General features: G+C 37.1%; 1 long non-coding RNA gene across 1 annotated transcript in view; it reads right to left on the bottom strand.

The window, feature by feature from the left end:
* Positions 1-3,476: 3,476 nt before the first annotated feature.
* LOC148051597 (uncharacterized) overlaps positions 3,477-25,787 on the bottom strand; it is a 54,525-nt gene continuing 32,214 nt past the window's right edge. Inside the window, exons 2-4 of the long non-coding RNA XR_015700084.1 lie at positions 22,700-22,820; positions 5,626-5,779; positions 3,477-3,571 (exon numbers count right to left, since the gene is read on the bottom strand). This is a non-coding gene — a long non-coding RNA (uncharacterized LOC148051597). The remainder of the gene's footprint in view (positions 3,572-5,625; positions 5,780-22,699; positions 22,821-25,787) is intronic.

Here is a 25,787-nt window from a genome sequence, read left to right as displayed (position 1 = left end):
CTCTTTTGTGCTTTTTAGTTGCCTTTTATGCGATAAATTTGCACACAGGCAAGCACTTCTCCTGTCCCTAGAAGTCACCTGTCAATATAACCCCAAATGTTCTTCGTAAGTCGCAGAACTAGACCAGCTGCTGCAGCAGCAATGTCATTCAAACTGCTGTATTAACAGTTGTCAGTTATGTCAGTTACCTTTATACACTCAAAATTAAACACTGGCAATTCCATGGGAAGGTGAAAATGCTGTAGAGTAGTTAATGTTGACAGTAGTTGCTAAAAGGTCATTTGGAGACATTCATTAGTTGTTTGCTTTAACAGACAGTCATTATTATCGGCAGCAGAAATTGGCAAAAAGCACTGTTATTGTCAGAAAGCATTAAAAGAGTGTCATTTGTCAATATGTACTCTTCTAAAGAGCAGCAGGCTAAGAGAACTCCATCTTTAACGTTAAATGGGAAAAAATAGCATGAATACCCTGATGTGGTTTCAGCTGGTCCAGTTTTGGACTAGCCTATATAAGCAGACGTTAGCCTGCTAAAAGAAAGAGCAACTGAAAAGAAAGTAACTGCTGAAGTACCTCAGCTAACCATACAAAAGTCTCCAAGAAGTAATAACCAGGGTTGGTTCAACACGTAAGCAACATAGGCAGCAGTCTACAGCAGCAGGGAGACATGGATGTCATCTCTTCCTTATCCTGCTCTGTGCATCTCCCGATACTGTCACTGAAGGAAAGGACATGGATAAGAAGTGCTTCCAGGGAAGAAAAGATGCGTAACACTTTGCAATACTGACCCAACAATGCCAGGGGCAACAAGAATAGAAAGGTTTCTTCTTTTAGGCCTTCTCCATTCTCCCATTCCTACTTAGGGATAAAGTGCAGATGGAGGTACCATCCCTCCATCTCAAACTCTTCCTGGCAGCTTGGAAAACAAGTAGATGCTATTGAACAATTATGGGAAGTTCTGTAGCTCCCAGGTTTGTGACTAGCTCAGAAGGGCACTCCTGTGTCTCAGAGGTGGACATGAACTTATTCAAAACTCCATTGACTGCTCCTGACTTCCACCTCCATACAAAACTGCACAGCCTTCTCAACATGCAAAGGCTTACAGCTCAAGTATTCACGTCTCAAAGACCTCCTAGACTCTCTGCCTCAAATACCACTCACCTTCCCAGAGCCTCACTCAAGACCCCCAAACTCTCACTGATTCTGCTCAAGCTTTTGGTTAACTCACTTCTGTGATCCTGCAAAACAGATGCCTTGCCTTCACCACTGGGAAGCCCTGAACCATCTCACTCAAAAATGATTAAATACTGATATTTAGAAAGGACCTAAAAGCCTCCAGTTCTGAAGCCAGTACAATGAGAATAAATTAGAGTCTCAAAGCAGTATTTTGTAACACAAACTGTCTCAGTAAACTTGTTTAATAGAATTATCAATGGTTCCTTCTCCCAAAGAAAATTAATTAGTATTTTGCCAAAAATGTCAAATTTATAGGTCAATCGGTGTTGACTGCAGGGAAAAAAAAAAAAAGACAGTTTGTGCTCTTGAATTTAACTCTTGGCCTTACTACTCCTGCTTTATACAGGCTGTGCAAATCTAATGAAAATTAACCCTTAGATTCTTTAAGGACTCTGTATCAGCCCACTATCCTCTCTATCTGGGAGCAGAAAAACAGAAGAACGATCAGAAAGATTTTATCCTAAATTTCAACTTCAGAATCACAGAAGCTTCAGCTCTAACACTCGAGCAAACGCTAAGCACAGCGCAGTTCAGTTCAGACTCAGAAGGTGGAAGAAAAGTACCAATCCAAGTTGCACTCCCTGTGGTTTTCCTTTAAGGCATTCCAATAATGGAATTAATACACCTTTTTTTTTATGCTGTCAAGTTATATTAAAAGCATTATTAAGCCCCCTCCAAACCTACATTCTAATAAATGTCAAGTCTCCAATTATTAGATATTTAAATATTTGTACTAAGAGTCTTTAATAATGAGAATACACATTGCAGATATGTGTGCTGCTGTACTATTGAAGTGAGATAAATTACTTGGGGCAATTATTCACAGAGCCTTAATAAAGCTGATTTTCTTATCAAATCTCAATAAAATTACTTCTTTTTAATATGGGCACAATTGCACTAATAATTTAGAATGATTATTTAATAACTTTCAGAATAAACACAGAAGCACCATTAATTTTCTGAAGACACTGTAAGAGCCTGGTAGGAAGCCATTTAACAGCGGCTACTTGTTGAACACATATAATTTTTATGTTCCTTTTCTGGGTTAAGCAAGGTGACCCATCCACCTAGGTAAAGCTGGTTGATTTTGTCAGCGGGTAGGATAATGTGTCATGACTACCAAGTCCCTTTTATTTCCTACTTACTATCCCTTTTACCTCCCTTCCTTCTGACACGCCTCCGATTCCCTGATCACAGAATGGTCTCAGTTGGACTTCCCCAACCCAGGTGCAGGAACTTGCACTTGGCCTTGCTGAACTCCATGAGGTTCACATGGGCCCACTCCTCAAGCCTGTCAAGGTCCCTCTGGATGGCATCCCTTCCCTCCAGCATGTCAACCGCACCACACAGCTTGGTGTCATCAGCAAACCTGCTAAGGATGCACTATGTTGTTGATGAAGATAGTAAAATATATTGGTTCCAGTACAGACCCTTGAGGGACACCACTCGTTACTGGTTTCTACTTGGACATTGAGCCAAAATTTTGTTTCACCTAAAGAAAAAACTCTCGAGTGGTCGGTGAAGCCAACCAACACGGACGAAGCAATTATAACTCCAAATACACTGGGGCAGAAGCTATCTTGTTTACACCGAAGCACATCCAGCAGGACCATGAAGTCTAGCGTCTGCAGCTGAGCCCAGCTAGCAACTATGGTCCTCTGAAGAGAGTCATAGTTACTCCCACCATAATAGGTATTCTTCATTCACATCAGGCACTCAGAATCTATTTTATGTTATCTCTCCAGGTTCTCTTCTCAGCAGTGTGCCGCCTCCCACCAGCTATAGAGAAGGAAGCTTTTAAGATAAGTAAGGAGTTCAGCAGAAACAGCCATTCAAGGCAGCAGCACTAATCCCACATTCAGGTGTTGAGTGTAAGTCCTTGATTGAAGAGAAAACATCATCAGTTATAAAACCACACAGAAAGAAGTTATGACAAATTTGCTGGACAGCCTCTTCCCTCCTACCTGGAGAGTCAGAAGCGTCATATATTCACATCTGTGCAGCTCAGCCTCAGTGTAAATTTTTGGTACAAGTATCTGAAAAAACAAACAGCAAATTTCTTACCAAGTCCACTTCTCCTTCTCTCATTGTCAGCTTATAGAATTAAACAAAGAGCTTTTAAAGAACACAGGACAACCAGTAAAGCAGTCAAAGGCTTGTACTTCACCTTTGTTTCCATCTCTGTCCCTGGAGCAGGAAAGGTGAGAAGCAAGAAGACGGCAGACATGATGGAAGAAAGGGAATGGATTAGATGACAGCACCGCGTGTTTTATACTGCATTTTGTTGTTCACCATCCAGTTCTACATTTCCAATTAGGATGGTCCTGACCCTTTTCTGTAAGGAAGAAAATGAGCTAAGTTATTGTAGCACACTTTCCCCCTCTGTCTTTCATTTGACTGTCTGCTGTATGCATTAAGCTTTCTAGAAGTTGAAAAACTGAAAGCCAGGGTATACCATAGGACAAGGCTGCGAAAGCAACTAAATGGAAACTGGCAATAGCAGAAGTGTTAATGGAGGCTTAAGTCTTCAGGGTTGCAGACAGCTTTGAGTACTAATTTTGACCTTGACCATCATTTTTTTCCTAATTTAAGAGTTTTCCTTTTTAGCAATTTCATTAACAATGAAATTGAACTTTTAAATTAATTTACATAATGGAAGAGGGAAACATCTTTTCACTTCAAAGATTCACATATTCTTAAGGGACTTGTTCATGTGCCCTGTTTGTGAATCATACAGGAAGGGATGGTTACTGTGTTACAAAAGCAATAAAACATGCAATTTACTAAAACATTATCTGAAAATATTATCCATGGAAGAATGATTCTGATTAGCTAACAGCACCAGATAGGTTTATGACTGCAAGTTTTATGACTATTTGATAACATAAAGTGTTATTTGCTTCTCAAAAGGAAGTCGCAGCACATAATGCATTTGCTGAGCTTAGTGATGTTAGCCCTATAAATCACTCAACAAGTTGCATTCTTCAGAAATAAAATCTGCATTGTATTGTTAAAAATTTACAGTGTGCTAATAAAATACTTGAGAGGTTATTTCTGATTTTCAATATACAGTCAAAAGAAGGCACTTAGTGCTGATAAAAATATAAATAATTTTACCAGGTACTGACATTTAATAATGACTGTAATCGACTTGAAGCAACTTGTTCTGTACGTTTAAAATAAGTAAAAGATGATAAACTTTGGCAAACAGTTTCCGTTAAGCTTACAAGAAGTAATAATACAAGATAACTACAAGATCACTTGAATGACATTTTTTTCTTACATTTTCCTGGTTGAAATAAAACAATCATTATTATTAAAATATGTACCTACTATTTCCTCTGCTTCCGGGCAGACTGAATTATTCAGTTCCTTCAATGTGTTCACAGATCATGTTTTCTCAGTATATGGTTCAAGCTTTGTTGCGTTGATTATTTTATCACAAACAAATATTAATGGAATGCCACAATCACAGTTGCACTGAAGTGAAATCTTGAGGCACTACATCCTGAAACTGTCATACAGCTGCTGTTCTGGGTTACAAGCACCCAGAACTGAAATAGCTATCCAGCTACAGAAGTACAATGTGATCTATCATATCCTTAGTTTGGTAAGCTAATGTATGAAAGGCTATTCAAAAATAATTACTGGAAATAAAGAAGTAATCTATCTTGGTATACAGCTTCTATTACTACAGTAAAAGAGTAACCAATTATCTTTGACATCATTCTACTCCAAAACTCCTGTTGGGCAGTAAAGTATGTGTAACAGACAGTGGAAGGCGTCAAGAGATCAAATGATTTACATGACGTTATACAAACAGGCGAAGGCAAAGCAGAGAAACGAGTATCCTGAGATTAGCACGTGAACTGTGGAAACACTTTTTTGGGGGAATACAATTGAAGTCTCAAATATTACGGCTGTCCACTAGGGTTAAATCCTACTCAGCTTATTCATTATGTAATGGGCTCAGTGCTTGAAAATTTTGCCATACAGCACTCCTGTACAGGATTATCCAATCAAATAATGCTCAGTTCCTAAGAACAAGACAGTCCTTGACTTAAGGAATAATATTTGTTATATCTATTTTTATTATTACTATTTTAAAGACTGATAATTAATTAAGGATTAGTAATTATTATTTTAATGTAATTTCAAAGAACTTACTGACAAGAAAGTGTTTGACACTAGAAAGAACCTGAAAAAAAGAAAAATTAGTGCAGCAGCATCATCTGTAAGAGGTAGCTGTTTGACTTGAGTTTATATTAAGGAAAAATTAGACAGAATGCAGCTGAATAGGCTGTGGCAGATCAGGATTATCCAAGCACAAAAGAAAGGTCTTACAAAAAAATAAGCCAGCAGCCAATTTAGAAGAAGTGACAAGACAACCTTTTCTAGGTCTGTGGTCTGAAGTTTCATAAGGCACATGTTCCCAGACTATTTTCAGTGGAGATGCAAGTATTCAGACTGCAGATGTTCCACAGACAGCTCATTAGTCACACAGTGCTCAGTTCACCAGGCTCCTTCCAGCTGAGAAACTGCACTGACATGCAACAAAAAAAAAATATTAAAAAGTGCGTTAATTATGTTACATTTGTCTGTAAGCAATTTTCATTATTACAGAGGGGTCACAGGCCTGGGAGTGTCAAAGGATGTCCTGAGTGAGACAATAAGTGTTCACAGAACAATTTCTATTAAAAACACAGCCCATACTGTTGAAGTCTTGAGCATCACTACTTACAGCTGTTCCATTTGCCTCATATAAAGATATCACTTCAGCCATATGGAAGCATCCGTTCAGTTAATCTCTGCTTCCCTTCTGATCTAGCTCGCATTAATTACTCATCTCCTAACACGGAGATCATTCCTATCCCCTTCATTTAGTACCAGTCCAACTGAAATACAAACAACAACAACAAAAATGTCTTCCTGGAACCTTTACAACAACTGTAACTCTCTTATATTTGTCGCTGCATATTGATTTTCATCATTTATTATTCATAAGGTAGTAAGAGCCCAAATATGTTGGGGAAAAAAAAAAAACCCAGTCTATTTAAAATGTTACTAATTCACATGTTCTTCAGTGAAACCAGCTCTGAGTAAGAGACTAGAAAACTACCAAATTCCTACAGCAGAAGCCGCCACAGAAAAAGGTAGGGTGGACATCTTTATGGCATTTCCCCCCCCCACTGCAATGCCAATGGGGAAGAAGAATCTGCAAAAAGAAAAGGCAGAATTTGCTATCCCAGAACGAGCTATACTCCCCACTCTTTTAAATTCAAGTAGAATCAGAATTCCACTTACATCAGCAGAATACCAGGTCACCTCTACAGAGCACCTGCCTCCCCAGATAGCCTCTCCATCTAAAGGAAGTCTTCCCAGAGAAGCTGTGGATCTTGGGCAACAGCACAGCATCCTCTGACAATGCAAGAGGAATCAACTAAGGTTGTGGAGAGACTTCACACCCTAGCTGCTTCAATACCCTTGCCTCCAGAGGGATAGGCTTGAACTCCCTTAGTTTTAGACCTGCTCTGCTTCCCAGCAGTTCTGCCTCTGGAAAGGAGTGCTCAGCCTGAGCTCAAGCCAGTATCTAATAGCAGGGCAGAATCTCCCTGCAAAAGGTTTCATCTTTCTTGCTCACAGAATGGAGACCAGGTGGCACAACTCTTGAGAAAGGACCTAGGCATGGATGGCAGTATCTCTGGTGCATACCTGCAGGGGTCTGCTGTTAAGGCAACAAATTCTCTTGCTACACTGTCTGAACTGCAGTCACACAATGCAGAACCACCCACTGGCTGACCCAAGGTCTCTTGAATATCAGTGCCTCAGCATCCTGCACTGAATTATAAAGTAACAGATGTCACAGCGGCCAATACTCGCAGAGATGCAGAACTAAGAGAAGCAAGAACAAAGGGCCAAATGTTACAGATACGGCTTGATCTAGAGATAAGAGAAACTAAGGTGACCAAAAAGACTGATAATTAAGACCATGCCAAATGAGATTCACAACCATTCCTGTGGCTCCCCTTGCCCATGCAACACTTCTCTTGCTCTGCTAGCTGCTCAGCCAACCACTGCAGCTTTACACACATCTGTTCAGTAACACGCCACATACACATTACTGCAAAGGGGCATTTTGCCTAGAGAGGACTCTAACATCCATTCTCTCAGAAGACTCTAAAAAACAAAGAAACAAACAAAAAAAAACAACCACAAAAAAGCCCCCCCCAAACAAACAAACAAAACCAAAACAAAAAACCCCCAACAAACCAACTCCCTCCTCTCCCCCCAGAACAACCAACCAACCCCCTCCCAAATCCCAACCACCTTTCCTATCTTTTCTTTCTGCTTCTCCACCCTGGAATTTTCATACCCAGCCTTAGCCATAGATTAAAGTGACTGCTTGCCACCCACACAAGGAAGCAAAGCTAACTGGCACAGACTGTTATGCCTGCTATAATCAATCACCAACTTTCCACTCCTTAATGACATAACAGGAATGCTTTCCAAATACAATGAAGTAATATATGTAAATGAATGTATTTTCAGCTTTCCCACTGATTCTTCCCCACTCATCTCCCCTTTACTTCACCATCTATCAGCAATGCAGTCTTCTCCTTTAGAAACTGAAGAGGCTACAGGGGCCCCAGAAAGGTTGTTTCCTCTTTTCAACTTTGACTCTAAAGCTCATGCAGTGCACTATCAATGATTTTTCTTTTTTTTTAAATTCATTAAAATCTTGAAGGAACAGAATAAAAGGATGCAAATAAAGGCTATAAAAGTTTAGGCTGACTGATGTTGAAATGATGGGCTGCAAACAACTGAAGGAGTTTAATAAGATACTTTTGTTAGCCTGAATTGTGTTTAGTAATGTAAAAAAAAAATTCAGATTCTTCTCACAAACTAATCACAGTTTTACCTTAAAATGTCCTGGTCTGACACACTAATCTGTGGATTCATTAGAGGTTTGAAAGAAATACACGGACACCAGACTTCTGCCTAAAGACAGACCCCACCCTAGCTGTTTTACTTGTCTTTGTGGTTCCAGAAACCACCTGTTAAACTGGTAACAAGAGATAATTAGCCCATAACTGCAGCTACTTGGATGTTACCTGTTCTATTTGCAAATCTTGAAACTTCTATTATGTCCCATTAGTTATTTCGATTGTTTCCGGTTTTGCCTTCTAGCAGCAAGGGAAGAAACTCTCTTTTAAGAACTTAATTAGTCTTTCCACTGAATATGCCACTCAGCTACCACCAGGCCACTGCCCATAGAAGTTACAAAACTTCACCTTAATAAACTAGTTGCTTGCTAAATCACACACTGTTTTTCCCCGTACCTAGTACTTGATACTGAGATCAGATGTATGCACTCCATTGTACAGGTACTGCAAATGAGTACATTTAATAGTTAATTACCTGAAAGCAGACTAATTTAAATTACTCCAATATTATATTCACATTCTCCCTGAGAAAATGTAGAATACTTGTGAAATACTGCTTTTAAGAGTCTAGTTTTAGTCACTGAAACACCTATTCATTTTAAAGAATCCATTAAAGCTTCTGCAATTTTACATTTTACTTCATGGCTATATTCAAACAAAATTAATTATTTTTGTGCTACATTGAATATTCTGACAGGAACATTTCAAGTATATAAGTTATCTTGAATAGCACTAGATCATCAAGATATTTAGTGCCCATGCAGGAGTTGCCTTCTGCTCGCAGCAGATAAGCAAACAAAGAGAACTGACCAGAGGATGTAGTCATTTTCTCAAACTACATGATACTATACTAGATAGATGTATGTATACTATACTATATACTATACTAGATAGATCAGATGTCTGGATAATTTTGAGTTGAGCAGTGTTGGGATTCAGAGAAGCCATTATATATTGTAGTTTCAAAATTAAAGAGATTTCTACTACATTCTTCATTAAACCATTGATTGAAATGGTAAAAAGATTCCTAAAATATAATATGGAACACATACCTATTTTTGAGGAGTAGCTGCCATTATCTGTATCAAAGAATATTTTTGCAGCCACTTTGTTAATTTCCAGTCCAACATCTGAGAACAAAATTCACTTAGAGAACTCTTGCCTGCATGGAACTTTCATGGAGTGGTATCTTCTAATGCCTTGTTTGGAAAGTGAACTCTTTTATTGCAGCACATCTCTGAAAAAGCTTTTACTGCATCAGAGCCACAAAAATTTTAGGGCAAAAAAGAAAAATCATTATAAATCCTAACCTCTAAGTAAGAATGGAATGATAGATCAGTTGGCAGCATACTTGGTCTCTGCAAAAAAAAAAAAAAAAAAAAAAAAAACCAAAAAACACAACCAACCAAAAAACACAACCAACCAAAAAACACAACCAACCAAAAAACACAACCAACCAAAAAACCAAAACCCCCCCCCCCAACAACTCAACCAGTACATCAGCAGCCAGCTCAGAAATCGGTGTGCTAGAGCTAGCTTTCTTTAGCACACTGCAGTAAGAAATGAGGAAGAGCTATTGGTGTTATACTTTTGAAACCATGAAACCAATTCTAAACTTCTTAATACTCAAGTACTCGGTTCAGTAAGAAATGGATTAAGATTAACAATGGAAACTGAAATGAAGATTTTTCCTTATAATCTGAAGTAAATGCATTAAGGGCTCTTACGCATTTCTGGCTAAAAGTGGCTTAGGAAAAACATACCATGGTTATGACACAGGAGGGAAGAAAAGCAATCAATTCAGTACTGCAAGTGCCAAAGGAGTAGAATGATACACCAGGTTGATGATGAAATTATGCAACATCCTCAACTAATGTTAACAGATACTCTGTTGTCTATTTTAAAGTTATAAACCTTACAAAAAGGGTTGTGTTTCACTGCTGCAGCTCAAAACTTTTGTTTAGATAATTCTCGTCTAAATTCCAACTTAATAACCTATTTCTGCTATTGGCTGTAGCGAATGTGCATGCTTCATTTAAACAATTATGTCATTAAATGCTTGGATTAAGCATTTTTGTAGTCCATCTGCACAATTAAATAGTAGTGGCTTTACGGTGGGGAAATCTCTTGCTACAGTGAATGCAGCAGCTGATTTCATTTACATGCAAGCTAGCTGACATCTAATTCCCTACATAATGTACAAAAAGAAAACCTATTTCAATACTATCCCAAATGCACACGACAGCACAAATAAAGTGCTTTCAGCTTTAAGGTATCCATTACAATTAATTATCCATAAAGTCCTTGGCATAAACTGTGAAAAAGCCCTTCCCTTTTGAATAAATGGAACTCCATCAAAATTATACAGGCACCTGAACTGACTGCAAATGAAAGCAAATATTCACTGGCATTTTGATACAAAGGCCTTTTCTCTATGAAGTTGTTTGACACAGGGTTTTACTGACTTGAATTTCTAGTATAACAGATAGCATAATGTTTTTACTAGCAGATAAAGCTAAGAATGTGTGTTTTATATTTCAAGAGATAAGGCCAATAACAAGAGAAAAGACGAACACTTTTTGTCAGTTATGCCTTTATAAAATCAGTATTACTGTTTCACAATCGTTCAAAAAAGGTTGTTCAGTGTCAATTAGACTGTCCACTATACTAACTATCATAAATCAAGTAACAAATGAGAATTCTCTCAGAACCACCGATCACGCGAAAGTAAGAACAACCTCCAAGTAGACTATATGCTAGAAATACCTAAGTGGGACAAGCGAACTATATTAGTGTCAAAAACCTACCTAAGGACTAAAAATCCTTTGTTTAGTTAGAAGGTTACTGACTTGACAAAAGATCAAAACTTTGGAATGAATTCCTTCTCCCTTCAGGAGTGGAATACCATAAAAGAAAGGTAGCATTTTATCATTTCAATTCTGTGTTAAGTCCTGTCTTCTTGACACCTCATTTGTCAAGGTTAATATTAGCCTTTCATTGTCCCTAAATAAATTCTGCTTATTATAGATACTAAAGTTACCTGGCATTTTAGAGGAGAGTCAGCATTTCTGTGTTATGAACTCTGCATTGTAGATATTTTAAACTCTACTTTTCCCCCAGGTGAAATTATTTCTGTAACAATGGCTATTTTATATGTCTATTTTGGGATAGGCCTATATTAAAATGATTGCACAAATTTGTCATTAAAATACAAGTGAAAAAATTCAGCAGAACTACTATACTCCTCAGATTCCTTCACATGTGTTTCACAGCCTTTCACTTACATTTGTATTAATTTTATAACGAACGCACATAAAATGAAGAAACTGCTGACTTTTTTTGCTCGGCTGTGTTCAGTGCTGCTTTTCTTCCTTAAGTGAGGTGCAGTGTCCCACTGAGCACGTTAAAAGAAACACAAAGGGTAGTGGAATAAGTTTCCCTTAGAGCGTAACCATTATACAGCTTCTCTCATAAGGCACTAGCTGTAACCAGTTTAACGCATTATAAAAGAATGAAACCTGTGATTTAATTTTCTCTACAATGCACAACTTGAAAGACATCACAGTTTGGAACACTATTAAAACATTTACCGAAGCAACACTAACAAGCATGCTGCCTATCCCTTCATCCTCAGCCTACATAGAGTCAATGGATTAACGTGATCATACAAAGTTATTTTGTCTAAGAATCTCAAGCGATGATGGTAATGGGTTAGGCTGCAATAAGAGCCTAAAACATTGCCAGAGTTTGTAAAGTCTTGGTAGGACATTAGTCCTATTTTCTATTTGTTGATGTCTCCTGAAGACGTTATTTATACAGAGACAGTATCTAAACCATCAGCAAGACTATTAGCTAGCAATAAGGAAGAGAGGGATGGTATTTCAGTGTCATTGTAAGCACGCATCAGAATGTCAAAGGAGACCATTACTGAATTCACACTTTGACGCTAACCTTACCCAGATGCTATCAATGAGGTGCTTTCTCAAAGGGAATGTAACTGTTACAACTATATAACAAGATACATTATTATAATTGTCTCATTTCTTGAAAATTATTTTATGTAATAGGTTTAATACTACTAAAACTACCATTTGCCATAAGACAGCTAATACCAGGTGGCAGACACAATGTTGAAACTTATTCCCAACTATTCTGCTTCAGAGACAGCTACCTATTTGCCTAGCAGGTCATTTCAGAACTCACTGCTAACTGACAAAGGACAGTAAGCTCACACTGAAATATAGGCAGGAAAAAAAATTAACCATTTCAAGGGCTAAAATGGTACATTTTATTTGGACAGTACATCAAATTAAAAGAAACTTTGAAAGCTGTGCACTTTATGAAAAAAATATACTAGTACTGTCTGAAAACATGTTATTATACTTTAAGGAATTACTATTAAAAAAACCAAAACCCAAAAAACCCCCAAAACATACCTTTTGGGCTTGACACACTGCTGTTATATGAACAGCTGTGAATTTTCCATTAAGAGTAGGGCTATTCCGAGATACTGCAGTGATGGAAGAGACATTTCCTAAGTTAGTAATATTTACTCATTTAATCCAGGTCCCAAAAGTGTTTACAGAGACTGCTGAAGAAAATCATGACCAAGAAAGCCAGGCCACAACATCCCATGTGCCAAGGTCCATATTTGTCTAGGGCTTTTTATAGCTAACTACCAACTTGCTTAATATTAATTCAAGTAAGGAATTTGACCGTACTCATTAATGGACAAGTTTTTTATAAGGACGTGACTATAGCTTTTTCTCTGCCACCATTTCAGCAATATTCTAGATCTTTGCAGGGAGCAAGAAGTAGGGGTACTCTCAATGCATTCAGTTATTTTGACAAGTGAAAAAATTTCAAACTTCTGCTGTCCATTAAAGTACTTCACCATAGCAGTTACTGATTAAACTGCTTTCCAGACATACATATGTCTGAGTTCTAAATTATGTGCCTTGGATATAGGTAGCAGTGTAGTTGGGTCAAAACGTACTTGGTGCCCTATTATTTTATCTGTATCCCTACCTCAGTTTTTAATAGCCTTCAACACACTACTTTAGATCACAAAGACAAGGCTAATTGGACATCACAGAAGACAGAGAAAAGAAAACATTGCAGTCTTTGAAAATAACTGTCTCAAAGGCTTACCATTTCAAAGTGCCTTTCCTCCCTCTTAAGAGAAGCAATCCCCTGCTACCTTTCTCATAACAACAGGGCAGTTTGAATACGTACCACAAAACACAGCAGATGGTAATGCCAGCTATTCTGTTACTACTGCGCACTGGCAGTGATACCAGTTATTCTGTTGCATATTTTGGTTACTGGCCAGAGCCCCTAGCTGGGAATCAAGGAGCTTTATAGCGGATGCTGAAACCCTGTATAATGACCTTACAATAAGATCCACAACTGAAAGTGAGATCAGACTACAAGACAACTATTGCAAAAAACCTGGAAAATCTACAATAGCAATTGCTGCCTTGCTAGCCACAGTACTACACTACAGCCAAATTGAAATTTATTATTTCTAGTGTATGCTTTTATTCAAGTTTTGTTCATGTATACAGCACCTGAACAAATGAGAATGCTTTACAAATTAAAGAACGAAGCAGTTATACATGAGTATAAAACTTGGGTAGCTTGTTACACAGGAACATATTTCTCATCATGGGATAGACTTAAATGGTAAGGTGGATACATAATGAAAGTATAGAAACAAGAGGGCTGAGAAGCAACTAGTAAAATTGGAGTGACCTCATGTTAATAAAAAATTTAATAGAAAGTTAGAAAAAGAAAGAAGATTAAAATGTATGAAGAGGCTGGCAGGAAAAAATGTTTTAGGTGAAAAATGAGAAAAAGCATACTAACATGATGATCTGACAAACTGGAATCTGTGGTAGAAAGCTCAAATGAGAGAGAGAGAGAGAGCAAGCAAGAAGGGGGGGGAGAGGGAGAGAGCGAGCAAGAAGGGGGGGGGGGGGGGGCGGGGAAGAGGGAGCAGGGACACCAACCTGGATCATCCTGCTATTCAGAAATCAAAGCATCTTTCTTTGTCTCAATCCCAAAACCAAAGTCGCAGATATTCAGCTAACATTAACTAGCATAGCTCCACTGAATCTACCTGCCCTGAATTTAAGTTTCCTTTGTATTTACTATACATTGTATTATCTTTCTCAGGAGTCAGAGCAGTCATCTATGATTAAGATTTCTGACACTTAACCTCACATTATCTGTCACTGCACCCTCACACAGCCCTCAAGTTCAAATTTTCTAACTGTTCACACTGTCTAGCTAGTAAAAATCTTTGGTTTTACTAAGGGAATGTTAAACTAGACTCAACTAAAACACGTGTCGTTAAGAGAAACTTCCTTAAAGATCACATGATTCTCACCTCTTCGCTCTGATGCCCACTCTTAGGTGGGCTAGACAACCCTGCATTAAAGAGCACCACTGCTGAAACTAACACATATCCTGAAAAGCAAGAAATACCACAACATCCCGAATTCTATTCCCCACTTCCCTCTGTCGCCAAGTAGGCTGTTCCTCTCTAAGTGCCCTGTGACACAGTCAGTCTCATTTAAACAACCAAATGACTCTAAGTGCCTGTCCTGTGGTTTACAAAACAAGGCAATGCACGCTTTTGCAGACTGACAAATAAATAGGGATTTAGTGCCAGACTCATAAGTAAAGCTCTAGACCCATGCGAACATTTCTGACAGAATGACAATGGCATGCCAGATTACTTCACTGACAAGTTTGAAAGAAGGGGTCATTACGATGATGTGTAGAACAAAACGTCTAGAACTTGTGAACAAAGGTTCACGTATGTTTTGCAAGACATCGAAATACTTTCAACAAAAGTAATACTATCTAACATACACTTTGGCAATAATACAATTTTTCTAATCTCTTTTAGACTAATAAAGCCTAAATGACCTACCAAATCCATACTGATCAGCAAATAGAAGGCGCTACGGCTGTTAGCATTCACTGAAAAAACAGAGTATACATGCACAGCTCCCATTTAGTTTACCTATGAGTAAGTATGACGGGGAAGAACGGACACATGTAAAGTGATGTTCAGCTCGGCTGCTAGTGGTGCTGTGTACCACTCAGCATTACCATTAGTTCTTTGCTACTTTGCAACAGTCTTAATATAAATGAAGTATGACTTCACAGAATCACCAGTATCATGAATACTGGAGAGGGGAATATGAAATGAGCTTAGCTGAAGATGGTCAGCATAATGGTTAGGCCCTGCTAAAGTCCTTACAAGGATATATTTTTCTCTAGTGGGGAAGGAAAGTATTTTGAACACAACGCAAGATCTGTATTAAACCGTTAGAATTAGTTATAAAGCTTTATCTTTGTTAAATTACATTAGCTGGTCAAGAAAGAACCCTAGAAACGCCACTGACTTACGCATGGCTCAAAAGTTTCAGTTCAAGTGCCAAAATATCAAAACTCTGCACAGTGATTTTAAATTGTGTTAGGCATCATCTTCCCATTATAAGCAGGAACAACAAGCTTCAACAGTACATAATACCGTGATGATTCTCCACTCAAAACTGAATTTCGCTTTAGTACATCTTCCATGATTTTCTGAATAAATATGGTCCATCAGCACTATTTTGACAAGAAACAAACTTGCATCTGAACTTGTACTTTCTGTACCACTTTGGGCAACTACTCAGTTCAGTCTTTTTTTAGTTGCTGTTGCAGAAATGAAGCAAGTACACCATTACAAGCTTGCCCAGGTTGCAAACTAAGGAGATTTCACTACTAAAATTCTATTCAAGCAAGTCATAGTCTTCTTTCAAGTTACTTGAAAAGAGCTTTAAGATAAGTTATTTTACAGATAAAAATTGTTGCAGTAAAACTGATTAAAATGTATTACATTATTTATAGTTCAAAGTTATCTTTGCTTCAGGCAAGGTATTTATACCTTTCATCAGGATTAACTATTTTTACCAAGTATTTTTAAAAAGTATGTCACACTATTTTAATTGAATCCATTACACCCGTAAGTCTGTTTTGGAGAGATTTCTGAGGATTTATTTCACAATAGATGAGCTTAATGTAGGTTTCAGTGGGAGACAGGATGGGTAGCTAAAGAGAGATGGAGAGACAATCCACGTATCAGCCTCCTAACAGAAGAATTTAGTATTAGAAGAAAGAGAAGAAACGTACACACTGGCTGGTATTTAAGGCTTTTTTCAATCCATCTTCTCTTTCAGTATACCTGAAAAAATGCTGAGGCAAATCATAACATTTCCTTTAGGAGCACATGTTATCGCTGGCCATTAATGCACACAAACTTCTGTGCTTTGCCGACAGTTAGAGAATTTCACAGTGGTGCAGTTAATTCAAGAAAGCAGATTCTATATTGCTTGCCTGAATTTAAACAAAAGGCTAGCACAAAGCACACGGTACATCAGGCACTGCTCTGTTTATTTTCTGTCAGCTGGTAAGGTGAGTTGCTACACCAAAACCAGAAGTCTTGAAGAACTTCATGGAAATTCTAAATTTTGATTAGATACTGAAAGACTGCTAAAAAAAAAAAATCTCAGTTTTTCAGATCATTCCTAGGAAGTGTGAAATTCTGCTCTTATAGCCAATATATCATTCATTTTATTTTTTTTCCTCATACCGATCAAAACATACAGGTACATTACATTTCCCTGTGCTGCAACATTTGTATGTTGATTCTACTTTAAAAGGTTTAAGCATTTGTTCAATAAGTTCCTACACACTCTGAGGGATTTTTCTTTCCCTTCAATAAAAAAAATAATCTTCCTCTGTCTTGAGCATAAATGGAAGTGCCTGATACTAAAAAAATAGCCAGTCTAGTCCTTTTCAGATACATTTCTAAAAACACCAACAGAAGAAATGCTTTTCACTCCAACTGTTCCAAAGTAAATTGAGTCGGTTTAGTAAGCACTACACAACTGCCTTGGTGTCATCTAGAATAAGCAGATACATTCTTTGCTTCGTAAGACTCACACTAACAAATTATCATGCATCATACCCACCTCAAAACTTCTCTGAACAGCTAATGAGATAGTTGTTGATTTCGATCTTACTAGGTATAAACCAGAAGTTGCTCTTGAAAGTTTCTGGTGTTTGTTTATTTTGTACATAACATTTATTTTGCACATAGTGCACCTAGTGTTTTAGTTGAGAAATAACAAGTGCTACGTTTTGCACAACATTCTCAGGTAGTGTAAAAGGAAAGCAGCTTTCACACAGTCTTTTTGCTTGTTTTTTTGGGAGAGGGGGGAAGCATTTTCCACTGTTTTCCATCTCCTTGCCATACAGTTTTGCTTTGTGCAGCAGCATTTGTTTACATTTGAGTGACACAAACACACTAAAAGCTCTTTATGATGTTTTATCAATGTTTTCCAGCTCGTGTCCTGCTTCCATACTGACAAGCTCGACAAAGGAATTCTTGTTGGATAGGGAATTAATTAGACTCACAAAATTTCATCAAATTTCTGTAGATTGATTGTATTCTGGATTACCCTTGAGGGGTAATACATAAAACAACTGAAACTATATTTTTCTCTCAAGAAACAACTTGAGCTGTTTAGCAGGTAATAAGAAAAAAGCATATCTATTGACTATTTTTGAACCTTACCACTTAGAAAATAATCTAGCATGCCCTGCTGCTTGGGCAATCATGTTAGATACGATTCAAATACAGTGGTGAGGTTAAAAAAAAAATGCTCTCCTTTTTTGGTAAAGGACACTTACTGGTCATGGCTAGCTGAAGAATACTAGCTCTACCAAAAACATTGCTGTGGAAGACTGTTTTTCAGGGAAAAATAATTAAATTTTGTCCATCTGTCAGAAACAGTATCTCAGTAACTCACAGGAGATACCAATTCTATTACTCATACTATTATCTAGCTTTCGAACATGGACTCGCATACTGGATTTCACATGTCATGCTACAGACTATATCCTCTGTGCGAGATGTAACACATCCACCGCCATGTGGAATTAAGTGCTGTGCACTATCATTAGCATGAAACTCCTGTTATTTTCTAGGAAGCTGTTTTATTTTTACATAATGTGGTTATTTTTTTCAAAAATAACTACATCTTCCTGTGAAAAGCAAAAACCTTTCTCCAAAACTCTACTATAAACTGTTTAATTAGAAACAGAATGTTCCACCAAAATTCCCTTAACAGATGACTCCAATTGTGATTTTTTTTTTCCTATATATTTCTGATGTTTACCTTAATATCTGATTATTTCCACACAAAACTCATTGGCAACAGCAGAGTTACTTCTTGGTATCTCGTAATCTTTTCAAGTTGTGGTGGTTGTTTTTAAAACATGGTTTTCATCTTTAAAAGGGGAATACCGTAGTCAGATGTTATCATACAGATAAAAATATTCCCTTTCAAACATCTTCTCCTTCTGTGAAACCCCACAGTTCTGTCACATCTAAAATTCCATCTCTCCTTTATTTATAGCGTATTTTATCCCAGCAAAAATATACTGGTATCAGAAACTCTGCATTCCAGATAGAGTCCCAAAAGTTAAAATAAACATAAAACATCCTGCTGTGAATTCCTATAGCAAAGGATACGAAAAAATCCAGCTCTTCTTTAAATAGTCTCTAACGAATTTCAAGTAATACACATGAAAAAAATAATTGTAAAATTCAAATAAAGGTGAATGGCTTTTCATTTGTTGTATTTGACAGCTTATTCCAATAAGAAAGTCATCTTTAAGCAATGCATCCTGAAATTTACAACTGAAAACAGTCAGAAAATGCAAGAAGCAGGAGCCATACTTTGTCAGTAAGCTTTTCACTGATGGCAAAAGTAAGAGAAAAGTGACAGCATACTACTTCTTGCATTAATACAAATGACGATAGAGTACAGCTGGGATTAGCATTTGAGAAGCTAAGGCACATGGACCAAAACACCTGGTGAAAGTAATGCCTTACCAATTACTTTTTAACTAAAGTTCTTAAAATAATGAGAACTGAATCTGACACTTAAAGAAAAGAACAAGAACACTTGTCTACTTTATTATCTTAAACCTGAAAGCACTTCAGTCCTATGCTTTTTCCTTTCATTATGGCATTATATAAGCAGCATTAGAACAGGAGGAATACTAGGTCTTATACTTCAGTAATTCCACTTTCTAAAAAAAAATAAAAAAGTCTTCACACTATATCAGCAGCACAATAATGCACTATCACAGTTTAGAACTCCACTTCTCTGACATGCTAATAAATATTTAGGTGGATTTTTTTGCCTTTTTTTTTTTTTTTTTAATTTTTTTTCCCCTTAACTCTATGTCTCAGGATAATTGCAGACTGATAGTACCTGTTGTTACTACAGATTTCATAATACCTCACTAGAATACCTTGTGAGGCCTGCTTCGCTAATTACAACAGTCCTGCCAGAGGGAAAGACATTGCTATCACAAGGCCAAGACTTCAATTTTTTTTTTTTTACCTTGGGAGAAAAATTGTGCTAGAAGTGCTTCTAACAAGACTCCTTGCCCTCTATGCAGCAAGAAACAGGGACTTGTTTATAAACATTTTGGGAAACTACCTACCATAAGCTTGACAATACTAACCGAGCTTTGGCTAAAATATGACAAAACTGTTTCTAATGTGTTCATAAAGCCTTTGGTTGTTTGGTTTGGTTTTTCTTAAACAGTATTACACTTTCCATGTTTCTAAAGAGTAAAATAAATAATATTATTTTATTATTTAATACCGCTTTTGGGATCTCAGCTAGTTCTGATATGACTGGGACTGTTCCTAGTTCAGACCAATCTGTAGCTCCACCACCACCTGAAGCATCAGTGACAGTCAATTCATCTCGCGAGGGTGTTTTTCCTAAAAACCTCTGTTGGAGAGAGGAAAGGTAAGGACACTCCAACCTATTTTATTCACGCTTCACAAATGATAGCAGAAGCCATGCCACAAATGAAGATGAAGAAAAGGTGGCTGGTTTGGGGGGTTTGTTTAATTTTGTTTGTTTGTTTGTTTGGTGTTTTTTGTTGTTTTTCTTGGTGTGGGGTTGTTTGTTTTGTTTGGGTTTGGTTGGTTGGTTGTTTTTTTTTTTTGAGACAGGAGGTAATGAGCAATGTTACTTTTATAAGAACAGATTCTGTAACAAAAAGATTCAGCAGTTCAGATATTCTCTATCCTTGGCAAGGCTCAAAACAAGACCCTGAACAACCTGATCTAGTTAGACCCACTTGGAATAGAAGGTTAGTCTAGCTGACCTCCAGCTTCCCTTCCAGCCTAAATTATTCTATGATTATAGATGACATATTATTGCTCGCAGAGGCTCTATTCAGGATGTTGGTCACCTTCAAAGTAGATCGTAACACTACCAGAAGTCATCTTACTGCTAATTTGCTAAACAAGTATTTTTTGAAATTTGAGGCTGAAAGAAAATACAGCTTAGTCAAAGAACATTCCCTCAACCTTTAGAAAGAGGAGAAATACTGGTGTTATTTCTCTTGAATTTGGTACCTGCTGTTCGAAATCCACTTATACTGGAAGTCAGAGGAGTAGAACCAAAGTTAAATTCACTCGTTCCCTCTAAAAAGTACATACCTTCCTCAAATAAGAAATGTTTTCCAAATTACAGTATCATGAAGAAGGAACTGGGAGGAAAATACACTTCCATGCTACTTACTGAGGGGGAACAGGGAAGAAAAATCACGGTTTTGCAGGTGTAAATATTTTTTCTCAAAGCAAAATTGCTTAGATTTTACCAACAGGATACTCTCAACAAATTTCTTAACTGAAATCACCAGCTGAGTTAGCATCATCTCTTGTAGGCAGAAATATATAAAAGAACTTTTGAGAACAGGGATTTTGCGTATTAATTTCCTTGCAGTAGAAACTAGCTGCTTTGATTCCAGCATATGGTTAAACCATATTCCACCTCATGAAGTTGTTGCACAGCTAGTAACAGAGATGGTATAAATACAAAGAAGTAGTATTTCCTGTGCCATTATAATGATGATAGTTTTCTGAATGCTGTTTATTCTAAGCACATAGAATAGCTCAGACATTTAACAGCTCAGTGTTGTTACATAAAGCTGCACACTGGAATCAAACACCCTATCAACAAGGCTACAATTACTCATTAATTCTTATTGCATCTAAAAACCGCAGGTCATTTGGCCTTATGGAACCCAACAAATACAAAGGAATGTTTTTTTTAAATGTTGCTGTATCCTGGGAAAGACAGACCAGTGTGACTATGAGAAATAAAGAAATAAAACTACCTATTAGTAAAAAATGAGTTTACCTGCAAAACTACTTTTTCATTAAAAAAACAAAAGGGGAAAAAAAAACCCCAAAACAAACCCCAAAAACAAACTGTCTTTGTAAAACGAAAGTTACATATATCTACTATTTCTTAGTAAGCAAACCAGGCTGACTACAAAAATAGAACTCTGGGATTTAATGGAGGAGAAAACTTTTCTCAAGTAAGTAATTGCAAAATATCTGAGGAACTCAAGCTTATCTGTTAATTATTCATGTTTCTGTTTTCATTTCCAACTACTCTGGAGCTGCTGATGCTGGCACTCTCTACTAGGTTTAAGCATCCTTTCAGCTCAACTCTGCCAAATTAAACTGTCACTTTCTATTAAAAAATCTATAGCAGGAGGTTTTTAATCTTCTGATTTATACTTTGTAATAGAAAGTCAAAGTTTAAATTAGGACAGTATCAGCTTATGAAATAAAGCCTAAGCAGTGCAGCGACAACCACCAGTGAAGAAAAACTTCCTGCTTGCATCAAAGTGCACAGCAGAGCAACTTTAGTTTCTTTTTAAAGGTTTTATTTTACCAAGTCTTAATTCAGTCTCACACTCTCATTTCAACTAGCATTGCCCATAGATCCTGGCAGAATACATCTGAAGGAAAATATCACTTGCCATCAAGTATCTGAACTGTACCTGACTTTATTGACCTACTACACCTGCAGCCTGTCTGCCTTTCAGTTATTAACCAGGCAGTGCATAATTCAGTTGAATTAACATTTCCTTATGCGAGGTTCTCCTTTTCAAACTTTCATAAGGAACTGGGGGCTCCACATTTCACTGTGCTGAAAATTAAACTGAACCAACTTTAGTAATGTAACAGCTTTATAAAATATTATTCTCCCTTGTTTTTTGTGGAATTCCTAAAAAGAAAATAGAATATATCAATAGTTCTATTTATTTCCCTTTAACGCTATCTTTCCTTTACTTTTTTCCTCCTATGCATTTCCACTTTATCTTCTCCAATGCTACCACTCCAGTATTTTCAATCACTATTTTCTAGTCCTTTTTTCCCCCACCTCTCTACCTCTACCCTTCTGATTTTTTTTTTGTTTTGTTTTTAATTTTTCTCATCTCCTGGCAGTTATATCCCTCATTTTCTGTATAGGCACAACCACTATTTACTTTCTATTCTCCACTTGCTCCAATGATGCTGCAAAGCCAGTTCCCTCCACAGTAAAGGGTAGAGAGGACTGAATACTCACAGAAGGAACACGTCCACTGCAGTAGCTGAACCTGTTTGCTCAGTGCCAGCGGAGAGAAAGGGATCATTATCCATCAGCTGATTTTAATAGCTCCATCAGCAAAAGAGTCTGTGGCTAAACCCTAAGAGGAGAATTTGGCAAGAAAAAAAAAGTTATGTGGATAAGAGAATCTCAATTAAAATAATAAAAGTGAAAGAGAACAGAAATATTCCAACATTTGCCATGGAAGGAAAATTCCCAGACCACTTTAACTCACATATTTAACCTGAATATCCATGTATCATTCTGAAAACTATGACGTTAAATTCCCCGCATAAGCTTAAATTCTGAAGCTCCCGTTTCAATTCTCGGGAGTTATTAGCTTCCCATTTCCCAGAAACCTGCTGCCAAACTGCTTGTCCAACTGGTTTAAAACTTTCACACTCTAAATACATGCTTTCTACTTCCTATTTGGGGCAATATTTTCCTCAGTGCCTACTAAAAGTCCAACTCAGGAAGATTATAAGTAGGACCTTTTAGTATCACTGTAATTTAAATATAAATTTCTCGAATCAGTAGATTATTATTTCAAAACAGAAAACGAGCTTCTGGGATTTGAGTTTTCTTTTTATTAAGTTCTACACTCAGTCTTGCTTACTACAGAAGTTTAACTTCCTTTGCTCCCAAGTTTGGAAATGAAATATTCTCTTGGTTCCAAACAGGTATGTATTAGCATATACTACATTGATTATTTATAGTAATACACAACATGACAAAAGTTTTTGCACACTGAATGAACAAGACATCTCATGGGGCAACAGGCCAATGAAGTTTCCAAGCTAATTTATCAACCAAAGTAGTTTTTTCGCAGTGTTTCAAAGAAGTATTTGAATTCCACATGCCCCCCCCCCCCCAAACTCCAAAGCATTAGTCTCCAAGGGGCTAGAGTTTTATCTGTTTGCCAATTTCTGTATTAATTTGATGGTACAGGCCACCAATAGCTTTACATACAGCCCTTTACTACTCATAGAGCCCCTTTCATCAGCCTCTGGCTCCCACCAAAAATATTAACTCAGTGACAGCTGCATAACAGCGTAACACAATTCATTAACTTCTTTGCTGTCCAATTCATACCAGATTGATCTGGTCTATTTGAGATGAACAGATATATGAGGTCTTCGCTGTCTGGGTAATATCCTTAAGCATGCCACACCAGTGACAAAGTTATAACAATACAGGCATACATCTTCACATATATAATTTTTTATATATATAAATACACATACACCCCCTATTACCCACCAGCAACGGCTGTTTGGAATTTAAATCTAAATGACACTGCTAGATACATCACAGAGATTATTTAATTAGAAAATACATACAAAGTATTATTTGCACAGTACCCATAACTGACAGAGAGAGACATAAAATGGTAGAAAGGTGATTGGGATGTAAAATAATACTGAAACTCCACTCATGCCATGAGTGGTCTTTGCTATTGAAATCCACCAACAGCAGTCATTTCAGGGGTGTGCCTCCATACAAATCTCTTGCCCTACTAATATCACCTCCAAATCCTGCTCAACCATATATGAAAGTGACAGCACATTTGAGGAATTTGCCTCTGCACACATAAAGCAGAACGATTATCTAAAAAGAATGATTTTCTAAAAACAAGGTTGTGATCTTCTCCAAAAAGAATTTCAGACACAATGCTCCATGATACTATGTAATGAAGTAATATAAAGGACCACATAAAGGGACTGATTCAAAAGAGCTTATGAAACTAGAGCAGCTATCCACTCCTACACAGGAAATAGGACGACTTCTCTATTTACACCGAGCTTATTGTTCTGAGGTAGAGCTGAAGAAAATTTAGTCACAAGATGTGCTCCAGACAGGGGGAAGTGACCTCAACATGAGAGAAACAGAATTTATTATTAGCGTTATTTAACACAATGCCTCATAAAACAATTATTTACTGCAATCACTAGCACTCTCTTCATTATGTCATGTCTCGGGAATTTTGAGATCATTTTAAAATAAATTTAAATTGCCTATAAGCATAATCTTGTTACGACATCTTTATCTTCTCACGCGAAATTTTACTCTAATTCTGCTTTCATCCTAGGGATCTTGACTTCCCTTCTACTATTAACAGATGTTGGACCCCGTGTCTGGTTCAGCATGCACTGATACGCTATATTTCACTGAAGCTAACAGTTACAACTGTGGCTCAGCCAGAATTGTCTCTCTTTTTAAAATGACTGCATAGACTGAGCAAGAAGAGATCAGTGAGGAGAATACATAAGCTGACTGTAATATAGTTAGTACACAACACTGCAAGGTTGCAAGAGTATAATGAAACTGGTTAAAAAGCCGCAGCTATACAAAGGTTTTAGAAAGGACTATTGAAACAGTCATTCTACAGCATGGTGTCCTAAATATTGCTAATTATATTCTATCGGGGTTTGAGAGACTGAATCCTTGGATAACTTTTAAGAATAAATGTACACTAAAAGCTAAAGTTAAAATGTATTATTTATTTTTTATATAGCTGCCATGAATGTTAATTCAAATTTAATTCAGGCTTTAGCAACTGGAAGATTGTAGGTATCTATTCAGTCACAGAATAAGCAATTACATCCTTTCATGTATATGGAATTTTTAAGATAAAGACAGAAAGAATCTCTCTCTCCTCTCTGCACCACTTCGACCTTAGGCACAGCGCAGCAAGTTTTCAATACCGAGCACAGATGTGATATAGTCATCTTCATGTTCTTCTCTCCCAGATCTTTAAAGAGGTCCGACTGGAGGCAATACCAAAAGACTCCTTTTGTTGAATAAAAATTAAACTTTTCTTCAACGTTTATTAGTGTACACAATTTGAATACAAACTCTTTAATGTTGCTCTAAAAGCAATCAAAACTTCTACTGCAGAAGAAGAGGTCCAAACACCCCTCTTAAATGGCAAGGCAGCCACAACATAATGTAACTGCTTCTTCCTATACTTGCTTTAATACTTATTACTGTTCTCTTGTGATGACCCACATCTGCTTTTAGTATCCACTCTTTCCTTTGTACTGAGAGCCTGACCCTACAAAATGTG

Source organism: Nipponia nippon, unplaced genomic scaffold (genome assembly GCF_047370975.1).
Source record: "Nipponia nippon isolate SJK-2023a ecotype South Korea unplaced genomic scaffold, ASM4737097v1 scaffold_6, whole genome shotgun sequence".
NCBI classification, from domain to species: domain Eukaryota; kingdom Metazoa; phylum Chordata; class Aves; order Pelecaniformes; family Threskiornithidae; genus Nipponia; species Nipponia nippon.
The sequence above is the reverse complement of the archived record's forward strand: the minus strand, read 5'-3'. Positions and strand labels throughout refer to the sequence as shown.